Source organism: Typopeltis vanoorti, chromosome 15 (genome assembly GCF_054136105.1).
Source record: "Typopeltis vanoorti isolate ZY-2024b chromosome 15, IOZ_Tvanoo_1.0, whole genome shotgun sequence".
Classification (NCBI taxonomy): Eukaryota; Metazoa; Arthropoda; class Arachnida; order Uropygi; family Thelyphonidae; genus Typopeltis; species Typopeltis vanoorti.
In genome coordinates this window covers 77,810,313-77,823,942 of record NC_143563.1, presented here as the reverse complement: position 1 = coordinate 77,823,942, position 13,630 = coordinate 77,810,313, and the positions used below count along the sequence as shown (strand labels likewise).

The window sequence follows — 13,630 nt, the reverse complement described above, 5'->3', positions numbered from 1 at the left end:
TATACCGACTGAGCTACGGAGGCTCTGATGGCATTAATAGCAGAATCGTTAAAAGTAACGATATTAGGAAGGAACTTGACATTGGTTGGCATTCAAAAATGTGCGAACAGAGCTAATCATACGTCGCTTAAACAGCACGAGACAAGAAAGATTAACAAAACTAGTCTTTGATGCTAAGATCGTTGTAAAAAGACCACCCCGAGGAAGACCAAACTCTAGGTGAATTAATGCAGGAGAAGTGCCTTAGAAGACTGAAATGTTACATACGAGAGTATTGAAGTACTGACATATAAAAGAGTAATATGCAGGAAGATTGTCGATAAAAAGTTTATAATATCATCATTTATTACCATCATAGCATCTTGTATACCCATGAAGCATACATATCAGAAATTTGATGATGCTGTATCTATACTTGTACATAATAAATTATCGAATTACGTATATTTACTTTTATAGAAATTGCATTTGCATCGTAACGCTAGGCCACCTGAAGAGAGATTGTTGAAAGTTCGATTTGATCAGCATCTAGAGGAATACTTTCGAACCGTTTCTTCGATCGGTTCACGAGATAATTGATGTCTTATGCGAGAAAGCAGGATCCTCCCATAAAATTTCTATTTGGAAGAAAATAAAATCTCAAGAAAATCAACCTTAAAACTCGCACTATTAGTAATAATAATATGAGTGTTAGGATCTAGGACTACGAGATGGCGGCAGTTTTCCGCCATACTCTCTCTCTCTCCTGAAAAGCTTTGATTTATTGATAGTTGGGTTTTCTATCAGTAAATGCTGGAAGGATGGTGATTGGCCACCCACTAGTCTTTAAAAAGTGTTGGGGGCTAAAGGAGCTTCGCCTAACTCCCTTTTGGAGAAAAAGAGGCATTAGAAGATTTATATTTGTTGCTATCATTCAGCAACAAGCATCTAATAACTGGTCGTTGGTCTTTCATTATAAAACCAGATGAGAATGGCAATTATAAAGAAGTTTGGCTACTTTTGTTCTGGATCTTTAGAAGTGATGTGCATATATAAGGCATGAAGAAACGAAGGAAGTAGTGTATATAACCGCTTATAATGCATAACTTTGCTTCTTTAGTATTTGTATTCGGAGAAGAGATTTAGTTTTCTTAGTCTTCAAGAATATAAGTGAAATTCCTGGATACATTTGGAAATATAACGACATGAAAACAGCTGTACCCAACTGCTTTATTAGGGCAGTGTGTGTGTGTGCACACACACAAAAAAATTCCCCAAAGATCCTTGTTGCCATTTGGAAAAAAATAGTTTGACTATACGTTTATGCTAATCAGTTACAAAACTCCAGAATATTTATAAAGGTCCTGTCTCATTAGCCAATAAAACAACAGTAAAACTTCTAAGATGACCACTCCCATACGTACTATGTTCTGTATTATTTTAAAAATGCTATGATTTTGATTTTTCTTATTACTTACACCCCCAAGGAGTTATAGCCTGAAAAGACTTCATTCCATGAAACCCTCCACCTACACAACGTCCAGTAGCAGTATTTTTGTTTGTATATTGTATTATTTATTTATTATTATTTTTTTTACAATCAAGATAAATCTTATAAGGTCCAAAGGGCTATGGCTATCATGCTCGTCTAAGTGGGCTTTTACAAACATCCATGCGCAAAGTAGGATTAATAATAATAATTATGAATATTACGTTATGCCTTCAAGGACTCATCGTAAGATGGCACAAACCGTGTGTTTTCTCTCGCCAATTTGCCCGTATGAGGGATGAAAATTCCAAATTTTCGAAGAAAAAAAAAATGTTACTACCCTTGTATGTGATCCACTACTCAGCATCCACAGAAATTCCTCTTCGTTTTCTTTTATTGTTTCGTTTTTGCTTTTCCGGGCAAGTATCTCGTTTGACTCTCATAGACTCACTCTTTATACTGTGTATTGTATACATATATTATTATAATATATCTAAACTGCATATTTGTATAGAATGAAGTGATCCAGAAGAAGAGGCATCCTCAATATTTATATTTATAGATTGTGATACTTTTCTGGACGTTTCTGCCTGAAAGTGATCTAAGAAGTTTGAATTTACTTAAACAAACCAGATTATTATTATTATTATTCATTTTTCTCATTGAAAAAAGGGGAGAGTATGCATTATATACAACTATACATAATAATATTATATATAGTTGTGTAATATAATTATTCAAAATTAAGTGGATATTGAATATCACATTATTTCTTAGCCGAATAAGAAACTCAAGGATAGGAAATCTAATCAAAGAGTTTCATGTCGAATATAGAAAACTATATAAAGATCAGTGAGTCCAAGCGGCATGAACTCTTAGATTAGATTTCCTATCTTTGAGTTTCTTATTCGGCTAAGAAATAATGTGGTATTCAAATATCCACTTAATTTTGAATAATTTTACTTGGCCATGAAGCCTGTTGGCTCTTATTTCAGTAAGTGTAATATAATATTATTATTTAAATATAATATACGTATAATATTATGTATACTATTATATTATAATAGTATACGAAACGTAAAACTAGGTATATAGTTTTACTTTTGCGTCCTCTAGTGTTATTAACCTTAATCAACAGCTGCAAACCTGCCTCCCGCCAGTCTTGTTTTCCAATTGCTGTGCGACTTAATACCTACTGAATAGTGCTGTTGAAGTCGTCTGTGCGTTGTAGAATTTTGTAAACAGGTAGCAAGTAGGATGCGTGCGTTGTCAATATTTGTTTCGGATGAATTCAAACTCCGTAGCATTTTATACTGACATGTCAGAACAAAGAAAAAATAACCCACTTAATTGTTGTAATGTGATATTCCTTTGGCGTAGCTAAAAAGTTCGAAGAAATGTGTCGTAAGGGGTGTGTGGCTGTTGTTTACATCGTGAATGAGCATGGAAGATGGGGGTGATGAACTGTGGTCTGGTTCAACCCAAATTTCGTCATTCACCAGGCGGGAATACATGAATCAGACTATGTGAAATTAAAGGTTTGTTACATTATAAATATTAAAATACATATATATTTTAAGCTAGCGACATCATATATTAAAGATTTCCCAATTTGGCGCAATGGCGTTACATTAAAATGTGAATTTTAAAGGTAAGATTACCTTCTTATTCAAGCTTTGTCGGTAAAATGAATATGTATTGTAATATATAAGAACTATATACAAATATAGTTCTTATATACTATTTTCTCTATGGAAGTAATATTGTACGTTCTTTATCATTTCTGCGTTATTTTTGAATAATTCTTTTTCCCAAGTATACTTAAGATTTTTGGTACCTTGCACTTGGATAACACACTGATACTAGTTTTGCCATGTCCCTCCTCTTGAATTTCGACTTATTAGTCGCCAAAATGTTAAGCCTATTATTATTATTATTATTGATTCTCTATTAAAATGAGAAAATAGTATTTCTGACATAATTTCTACAAATTAGTATTATTTGAGCATCAAGCAGGCCCACTAAACTTTCACCAAGTACTAAATTTTAATCATTCCTCACTTTACGAGCAAAAAAATTACTTACTATCCACTCTTACTCAGTTTCGAGAAATGATCCCCAAGTACTTCTCACACTATTCAAGTATACTGAAATTTTTCTTGTATCAATCCTATGAAACCTTTCAAGTAATCTATATGGCTGTGTAATGCCTCTGTTTTTCTACCTATCAGCTAACTCCAATTATAGAATTCAAAACTTGTGCATTTGTGGGAGTGGTGGGTTCCCTGGGTGGTGATCATCAGACTGAACAGAGTTGAACAGAAAAATTGTTAACATCCAAACAAGAAATAACAAATACTAGTCTTGAAATGTGGAATTAGCCAAGTTTTTGAGTATTTTCATGCATTTTTATGTTGTATTGGGTAAGTATTGTTAAAAATTTAAACATCATCGACAAATCTCAAAAAAAAAAGAAGAACTATCATATCAGATATTTTATAATAGTCATATACCTTTCATTAAAAGAAAACATACTACCTCAACAAAATCTGCTCTTTTTATACCATCACTGCTACTCGTATTACTTAATATGCAGAAATCGCATGTATATATATGATCTATATAAAGTTTGAAGAGTGTTATGCAATACTCTATAAAGGACTAGGATAAGATAATGAAGATGCTAAAATAATTGGTATGTAGGCATGATTTCACTTTAAAGAAAATATATCTGTTTGGAAATTTTCATATACTTAATAGTGGGAATTACTAATATCTTCACACATGTTATACCTCTTTGCAATAACCTTCATTTTTATTCTCCCATGTTCCATCTGGAATAAGAAACATCATCATCAACCATTTGTTTTTCAAATGGATTCAGATAAGTCATTCATTATTTAAAGATGTAATATTACTATTTCCATAATCGTGTGACACTTCCAAAGACTCGTCGTGAAAGTATATTTTGTACCATACAGCCTATACTATTTAATCCTCATCTACACAGTCACCATCAATGTACCATGCCATTTACTGCCCACTAATAGTATTTTTGTCTGTTAATTGCATGTGTTGTCTGACCAATTTATCTCTTTTATTCTTGTTGAGAGGCTTATACGCTGGTTAAACATGATAACTAATATTTAAGGAATTGACAGCGTATACTAGAAATATAGATTAAATAAACTTTAATATATACTTTCCGATATTTCGGCGAACGTCACGTTGCCATCTTCTTGGGAACTTACTACACACTTACCTCCCCATTGATTACAATCCCACCAACTCACAAATTAGAAAACTCCATAGGCTCCTTAAGAAGGTCACTTCTTGGCCTGTGGAGATTACCAACAGACTAAAACCCTATAACTCTAGACCCCCCCCCCCACATATATGGGCTCCCAAAAATACACAAAGAAAATGTGCCATTACGTCCCATAGTGGATGGCATTGATTCCCCCACTTACCAACTAGCCAAGCATTTAGCCAAAGCGCTCTCACACTATACTGGCAATACACCATCACACATAAAAAAAACTCAGCCCACTTCAAAGCCAGTATAGAAAACCTTACACTCCAACATAATGACATAATGGTCAGTTTTGATGTCTCCTCCCTATTCACGAATTTTCCTCCTCAAAGAAACCTTAGAGCTAATCCAAGCTAAATTTCCTCCCGATATCTCAGCCCTATTTCAGTTTACAATGAACTCAGGCTATTTCGTTTGGCAGGAAAAATTCTACAAACAGATAGAGGGGACAGCCATGGGTTCACCACTTTCCCCACCCTTGGCCAACTTCTTCATGGAGATGTTTGAAGAGAAAGCCTTAAACTCAGCCCCACAAAAACCTACCATATGGCTTCGCTACGTTGATGATGTTTTCGCTATTTGGCCACATGGCCCGGATTCACTCCTCTCCTTCCTAACACACTTGAACAACCAACACCATAGAATCAAATTCACCCTGGAAAAAGAGGAAAACAATAACCTCCCCTTCCTAGACACACTAGTCACCCGTCAACCTGATGGAACTTTGGTTTTCTCAGTTTATAGAAAACCCACCCATACAGGCAGATACATTCACCAACAATCCCCCCCCCTCACAACAATATGGAGTTATTAAAACATTATTCAACAGGGCAAAATTAATCTGTTCTAATGATCAAGCCCTAACCACTGAACTAAATCACATCCGTGACACTTTCTCAGCCAACGGCTACCCCCTCCAAAAAATCCAAAAAATACTTAACCCAGTTATCCACAACCCACCACCCCCTCCCCTTCACAAAAAAGATTACTCTAAATCTATCACTATTCCCTACATCAGAGGCACCTCGCAAAAAATCAATAAAATCCTAAAAAAACATGACTTGACCACTTGTTACAGACCACATAGAAAACTGGCATCCCTTATCCACTCCACCAAAGACCAACCACTTCCCCTAGACCTACCAGGTGTATACCAGGTCCCTTGCAGCTGTAAACTGTCCTACTTTGGCCAAACAGGCAGGACAGCAAATATCAGAATCTCAGAACACAAGGATTACATCTGATTTCACCAGTACAGCCACTCTGGGCTTGCAGACCACCCTCTGGATACTCGCCACAGAATAAGATGGAAGAAAGCCACAGTAATACACCGCAGCAAGTTCAAGTATGAAAGACTATTCATGGAATCGGCCTCGGCCCTTAGGAACATGCCAAACCTCAACATATTTGGATGCATGAAACTGCCCCAAATTTGGGAAACTTTCATCAGAAGAACTTCAGCCCAAAGGCCAAGAACTACCAATATAGCCTGCCAGGGGACACCATCAGGACTTTAGGAAACGCTAGCTTCAGTCTCATTTGCTGTTATTAGTACTTGTGTGCACGTGTCTGTGTAGTAAGTTCCCAAGAAGATGGCAACGTGACGTTCGCCGAAATATCGGAAAGTATATATTAAAGTTTATTTAATCTATATTTCTAGTATACGCTGTCAATTCCTTAAATATTAGTTATCAATTTATCTCTGTGGGGTGAAAAACCTGCTTTCAGGGAGAAAAACCCACCTTTCTCCATGTGAGATTGGCTAACTAACATTCAACTGAAAAAGTCTCTCTCTCTCTCTCTCTCTCTCTATATATATATATGAGGGGGGCAGGGAGTCTGGAAAGTTCTGATAGATGGCTAGAACAAAAATGATATTAAAGCAACTGATATAACCAGAAGAAAGAACATACTAGTAGCACAGTTATGAAGGTAACTTATGTTCTTTCTTGTAGTTATATCAGTTGCTTGAATATCATTTTTGTTCTAGGTGTTTATCAGAACTTTCCAGACCCCTCCCCATATATAGGATTTTTTTCATAATTACGAGAATTAAATTCAAGCTTTTTGCAATGAAAGGATGCAGTGACCACTGTTCTTCCAACTCCACTACAGAAGCATATAATATTTTCGAAACAATATCTGAATGTAAAGTATCCAACAAAGAAAACAAGGTATGAAAAGTACATTTTTATTATTATTATTAACATCCGACTATCATGGAGTTAGACTCATCATGGGAGATACAAACTATTGTACACAATGCTCATCCAGCTGTTCTTTAAACTGATTCAATGTGTTTACATTCACAACTCACTCAGGCAAAGCATTCCACTCACCAACCACTCTCCTTGCAAAGAACCTGCTCCTCACTCCTCTGCTCACATCTTCCTTATACAGTATGCTGATATTCCTAATGCCAACTTTATTACAAATGCAATGAGGGAGACAACTGCATCCATATGTTTTACAAGTGGTTTCAAGATGAGAAGTCACTCAAACATAGTTGTTATTATTATTAGGGCAACTCCAAGAGGGTGTTAGACTCATCGAAGGAGGCCCTGAACATCATGACCATCACAACTATTCGACATTTACACAGTATCTATCATATTTTGCCTCAAACTCATTCACTGTCATAGCACCCAAAACAGACTCTGGCAGCTTATTCCATTCATTCATCACTCTAAAAGTAAAAAACCCAGCTCTAACACCCTTACTAACCACACTCTTGCCCAGCTTCCATGGATGTCTCCTAGTCCTCCCATCACCAGTCCTGTTCTCAGAAATATCCTCTGAATTAATCCTATAGAAACATTTAAGCAATTTGAATGTCTCAATCATGTCTCTCCTTTTCCGCCTATCAACCAATTTCTGCAACCCACAAATCTTCAACCTGTTTTCATAAAGTTCATTCCATAGACCTGCTATCATCTTGGTCACTCGCCTCTGGATCCTCTCAACCTCCTCCCCATCAAGAAGAAACCTAGAAGAAAACTGTGACCATATCTGGGCACAGTAATCAAGATGGGATCTTATCAAGGCTCGGTACAGAGGAACAATAACTTGCTTATATCTGCTCGTCAAGGTATTCTTCAGCATCCAAGTGACTTGATGAGCTGATTTAGCCACTTCTGCAATATGCCCCCTAAACTTCAACTCCCTATCCACCAACACTCCCAAGTCCCTGGCCTCGTCAGTCTCCTGGAGAACAGTTCCACCAATGTGGTATACTGCTGGTAATCTTTTCACCCCAAAATGCATAACCTTACATTTTGTCACATTAAATTGACATCCATTCTCCTTAGCCCATACCTCCAGTCTATCCAAATCATCCTGCAAAATTTTGACATCTTCTGCATTCACTATTGCCCTGCTCAACTTTGCATCATCAGCAAACAAATGAACCGTTCCTCTCAGATCGTTCCCTATATTGTTAATGAACAAATTAAATAGCAGTGGTCCAAGAACAGAACCCTGCAGCACACCACTAGTCACAGGCCATCTTTTGGACTCTACTCCCGAGTAAACTAATCTCTGGTATCTCTCCATCAACCACCCTCCTATCCATTCCCATATGTAGTAGTTTACGGATTAGACTTCCGTGTGGTATCCTGTCAAAGGCCTTAGCCAGGTCAAGCAGTATCACTGTAAATCCATTACCCTTATTCAGTTCAGCCGTCACTGTGTTATAAAACCTGAGCAAGTTACTGAGGCATGATCTACCCTTCACAAAACTATGCTGCCCCCCCATACAGTATCTCATTTTCATCAATCCATTCCTGTATTTTTCCCTTGACTACTTTCTCCAAGACCTTGACTACGACTCCTGATATGCTGATTGGTCGGTAATTTGCAACAGTAGTCTTGGATCCTGCTTTATGCAGTGGAACTGTTTTCCCCCTCTTTCCACACCTTCAGGACTAAACCAGACCCGAGACTCAGGTTAAACAATAAGGTCAAGGGCACCGACAATTCTTTAGCCGCTTCACGTAAGACCCGTGCTGATATACCATCCAATCCCACAGATGTATTCACATTAAAGTTCTGTAATAGACTATTCACCTCAACTTCATTCACCACAATTCCCATATAAACTAATGGTTCCTTCATTCCTTCAACGTCACTACCTAGATGATATACTCTTGCAAAGTGCTTGCTCAGTAATTCCACTATATCGACTGATTCAGTGACCTCCCTACCATTGGTGTTCCTTAAAATCATTCTGCCATGTACAGTTTTTCTTTTACTAGCAGCATATTGAAAGAACTGTTTGGGATTCTCTTTACCTTGCATGGCTAATTTCCTTTCATAATCCATTTTCGCCTTTCTCACCACACTCGTTACCCTTCTGGCCTGCGCTTTATACCATTCATGTGCCTGCAGGTCGCCTTTCTCCTTAAATTCCTTCCACAGTTGTTTCTTTTTTTGCAACTAAGTTTAATGGTGTTATTCATCTATTTAACCCTTACTTGATTTACTATTCGGACTCTAGGTATACAGTCTGCCATAATCTCCTGCAAATGCTCCTTGACCACTTCCCATGCCCTATCAATCCAGCCCTTGCAGTATTACATGCCATGGCACTGAACCAAGCAATCTCCTAAGCTTGTCATACTTGCCAGCATGGTAATTTCACATGTACCCTGTCTTAAATGAAAATTTCACACATTTAGCCACCTCCCAGGTCAAGACCCTATGATCGCTCTCACCAATAGGTGGCAACATGGTCATATTCATTACAGTCAAATTCTCAGATGCCATTACTAGGTCAAGCACCCTCGAACCCCTATTATTTTACATTACATGCTGCCTCAGATAGTTATCCCTCAGTAACTGAATAAAATCCAGTTCCTTCCTCACGTGTCCTCTCTTCCTTCCAATCAATGTTACTATAGTTGAAATCCCCCATAATAATTACCCTCCTTCCACTCATTTCATCAATTTTTTTATGCATACTATCTCCACCATCTATTCCATCACCTGGTCTATAGCAGCACCCAGCTGTGCATTTTGTTCCGTTACTCTCAATTTCACACCAAATAACCTCAAATGAGCTCCTTTCGCTATCCTGCAATACAACTTCTATTCTCCTTGGTTGCAGTTCATCAGCTGTCATCAATAACACTCCTTCCCCCATTTTATTCTCTGACCCTCCTGAACACACTATACCCTACACATTCTATCCCACTAACTATATCATCTTCTGTCAGCCATGTTTCACTAATGCCAATAACCCGATGGCCAGGAAGAGCCAACCAAGGCCAAAAATTCTTCCTTCTTGTTCCTTATACTTCTGGCATTAGTATACATGAAATGTAGAGGTCCATTTGTCCCTCCCCTATCTTGATGCATTATACTAACTATCCCATTCTGATTTCTTGTCCTTCGTACTAACTCGGGCACATTATATACATTCTTACGTTCAACTGCCCCACTGATGTCTGCATATCCACTTCCTCCCCTCCTTAATAGTTCTAGTTTCTCTGATTTTGCACATCCACTCTCACTTCATTCAGCAACACTTTTTCCAGTCTTCGCACACCAAATCCCTTCAAATGTAAGCCATCCATCTTGTACAAATCCTTTCGCCCATCAAACTCACTCCACACCATCTGCATAACCTGCACATAAAGTCATTTGCGATTATGGCCCTCCTCCTAAACTCTTCTCTGTCATACCATGGCAACAGGCTCACTATCCTAACTCTGTCACTCTTTTTTTTGCTACCTCTAATAATTCCTTCACGTCCTCTCTCATATCAAATTTATCTCCTTTCAAATCATTCATTCTCGCTACGACTATCATTTCTTTCACCTTCTGGGCATAATACTTTCACGTACATCCTTAAATTATATAAAGTTAACATTTGGGATGGCAACATAACATAAACTGGTTTTTTTTTTTTTTTTTTTTTTTTTTTTTTTTTTTTTTTTTTTTTGACCCTAATAACAGAATTCATTAGATTTCAAAATTTTTTTCAATAAGAAAACTTCAATTTTTAGCATTTAGTGTGTAAATTATCTTATAGCTCTTCCTTCATGTTATGGCAGTGATAATGTTTGTTTCACAGCTAATTAGGATAAGCTTTTTTATCCTAATTAGGATAGCAAAAAAAAGAGTCTTCTTTAGCTTGCTGAACCTCTGAGGTTCTTTGCTGCAATTACCAATTTCTTCAGTTATTTTTCTGTTTTGAGTTCTTCCAGTTCAGGTGGATTAGCTGTTAAGTTAAATTTTATAACTCTGAAATTATTATTATGGATGCTATTAATAATGAGTCCCACAAATGTAGCCTAGTAGCCATGAAGTTGTGATCATGCTCCAGAAAAAATACAAGATTTGCATTGCATGTACTTTATTATTTATTTATTTGTTATTTATTATATTTATCCTGCACACAAGTGGTATAAGAACCTGTAGCATATTATTATTATTATTATTATTATCTGAGACCTCCAGGGAGTTAAGAGAAGCTATACATCACCCAAACCAGCTGTCATACTTTCCCTTAAATTCATTCACACTAAATACACTCACCACCTCTAAAGGCAAATTATTCCAGTCACTGCTCTGTGAGAGAAAAACCTAGCTCTTATCCCTTTGACTGCAAACAAACTTAACTTCCATGGATGCCCCTGTGTTCTCTCCCCACCTTCCATATAATGAAAAATTTCATCATTCAATATCCTACAACATCTATTCAGAAGTCTACAGACCTTTATCATATCATTCCTCTTTCTCCTGTTAACCAAGAGTCTGTAATCTTCATATTCGCAATCTGTCCTCATAATCCTGATATAATCGTTGAACTCTTTTTTGCATCCTTTCCACAGCTTCTTTACTACTTGGAACCTGGTAGACCAAATTGCACACAGTAGTCCAAGGTCTTATCAAGACCTTATAAAGAAGCAAAATGACTTCTCCTTACAGGTCAAGGTTCGCTTCAGCATCGCAATTAACCTCTGCATTGTATTTGCAACTTTTGCAATGTGACCTTTTGAATTTCAAATTCCTATCCACTATTATGCCAAGATCCTTAGCCTCATCAGTTTCTTGTAGCATAACCCCACTAATATAATATGCCACTGGAAACCTCATCATGCCAAAGTGCATAACTTTACCCTTATTAACATTAAACCAATTACCATTTTTGTTTGCCCAAATTTCTAACCTATTTAAATCATTGTAAGTGTTGAATATCAGTGGCATCCCTGATTGCTCTGCCTTTCTCTGCATTATTGGCAAACAATTGCATATCTCCTGTTAGGCCTTCCTAATGTCAATAGCTTTCAATAGATTGAACAACAATGGCCCAAAAGCTGAACCCTAAGGTACATCATTGGTCACCTTTAAATCTGGCAGATTCACTCACTGTATGCCACCTTGTGATGTCTGTCAACTATCCACTTGTCCAAGTCAAGAGTTTATATTCCAATCCCATATTTTCAACTTTATGCAAAAGCCTTTCATGTGGTATCCTGTTGCCTTAACAAAATCCAACATTATCATATAATGTGTCCATTTCCTTTATCCAACTCAGCCATAATATAAAATATGAGAAAATTGTTAAAACATGACCTCCCATGCTGCTCCTTCAGAATATAGCTTGTTTGTCTATCCATTTCTATATGTGAGTTCTTACCAACCTCTCTAAAATATTCAGCACCACACCAGAGATACTGATAGGTCAGTAGTTACACATTAGTTTTTGCACCATCCTTGCACAATGGAACTATAATACATTCCTTCCATTACTGTGCTATCATTCCTCAGCTGAGACTCAAGTCATAAATGTGAAAACACCTAGCCAATTCAGCTGATATTCCATCTATCCCTATTGACAAATTCTTATCCACGTTATGCAACAGTTCGTCAGTGTCATTCTCATGTACCTCAGGACTGTTCATCCAGTGTACTATTCTTGTTGAGAGGCTTATACGCTGGTTATACATGATAACTAATAATTAAGGAATTGACAGCGTACGCTAGAAATATAAATTAAATAAATTTTAATATATACTTTCCAATATTTCGGCAAACGTCACGTTGCCATCTTCTTGGGAACTTATTACAAAGACAAGTGCACACAAGTACTACATAACAGCAAATGAGAACAGAAGCTAGGAAGTTAACGTTTTCCTAAAGTCCTGATGGTGCCCTCTGGCGGGCTATATTGGTAGTTCTTGGCCTTTGGGCCGAAGTTCTTCTGATAAATGTTTCCCAAATTTGGGGCAGTCTCATGCATCCAAATTTGTTGAGGTTTGGCATGTTCCTAAGGGCTGAGGCTGATTCCATGAATAGTCTTTCATATTTGAACTTGCTGCGGTGTATTACTGTGGCTTTCTTTCATCTTATTCTGTGGTGAGTATCCAGAGCGTGGTCTGCAAGCCAGAGTGGCTGTATTTGTGAAATCGGATGTAATCCTTGTGTTCTGAGATTCTGATATTTGCTGTACTGCCTGTTTGGCCAAAGTAGGACAATTTACAGCTGCAAGGGACCTGGTATACACCAGGTAGGTCTAGGGGAAGTGGTTGGTCTTTAGTGGAGCGGATAAGGGATGCCAATTTTCTATGTGGTCTGTAACAGGTGGTCAAGTCATGTTTTTTTAAGATTTTGTTGATTTTTTCCGAGGTGCCTCGGATGTAGGGAATGGTGATGGATCTAGAGTAATCTTTTTTGTGAAGGGGAGGGGGTGGTGGGTTGTGGATAACTGGGTTAAGTATTTTTTGGATTCTTTTGGGGGGGTAGCCATTGGCTGAGAAAGTGTCATGAATGTGATTTAGTTCAGTAGTTAGGGCTTGATCATTAGAACAGATTTTTTTTGCCCTGTTGAATACTGTCTTAATAAC

General features: G+C 37.3%; 1 protein-coding gene across 5 annotated transcripts in view; it reads left to right on the top strand.

Moving 5' to 3' along the window:
- Positions 1 to 13,630, top strand: part of LOC150098914 (divergent protein kinase domain 2A-like) — a 416,716-nt gene that overhangs the window by 291,658 nt on the left and 111,428 nt on the right. For 4 of the 5 annotated variants that reach the window (XM_090404862.1, XM_090404861.1, XM_090404860.1 and 1 more), the window contains exon 1: positions 2,674 to 3,006. The exons of the other annotated variant lie outside the window; for it this stretch is intronic. The gene's annotated coding sequence lies outside the window, so the exon portion shown is untranslated. Of the gene's footprint in view, positions 1 to 2,673; positions 3,007 to 13,630 lie in introns of those variants that run through there. 5 annotated transcript variants of the gene reach the window in all.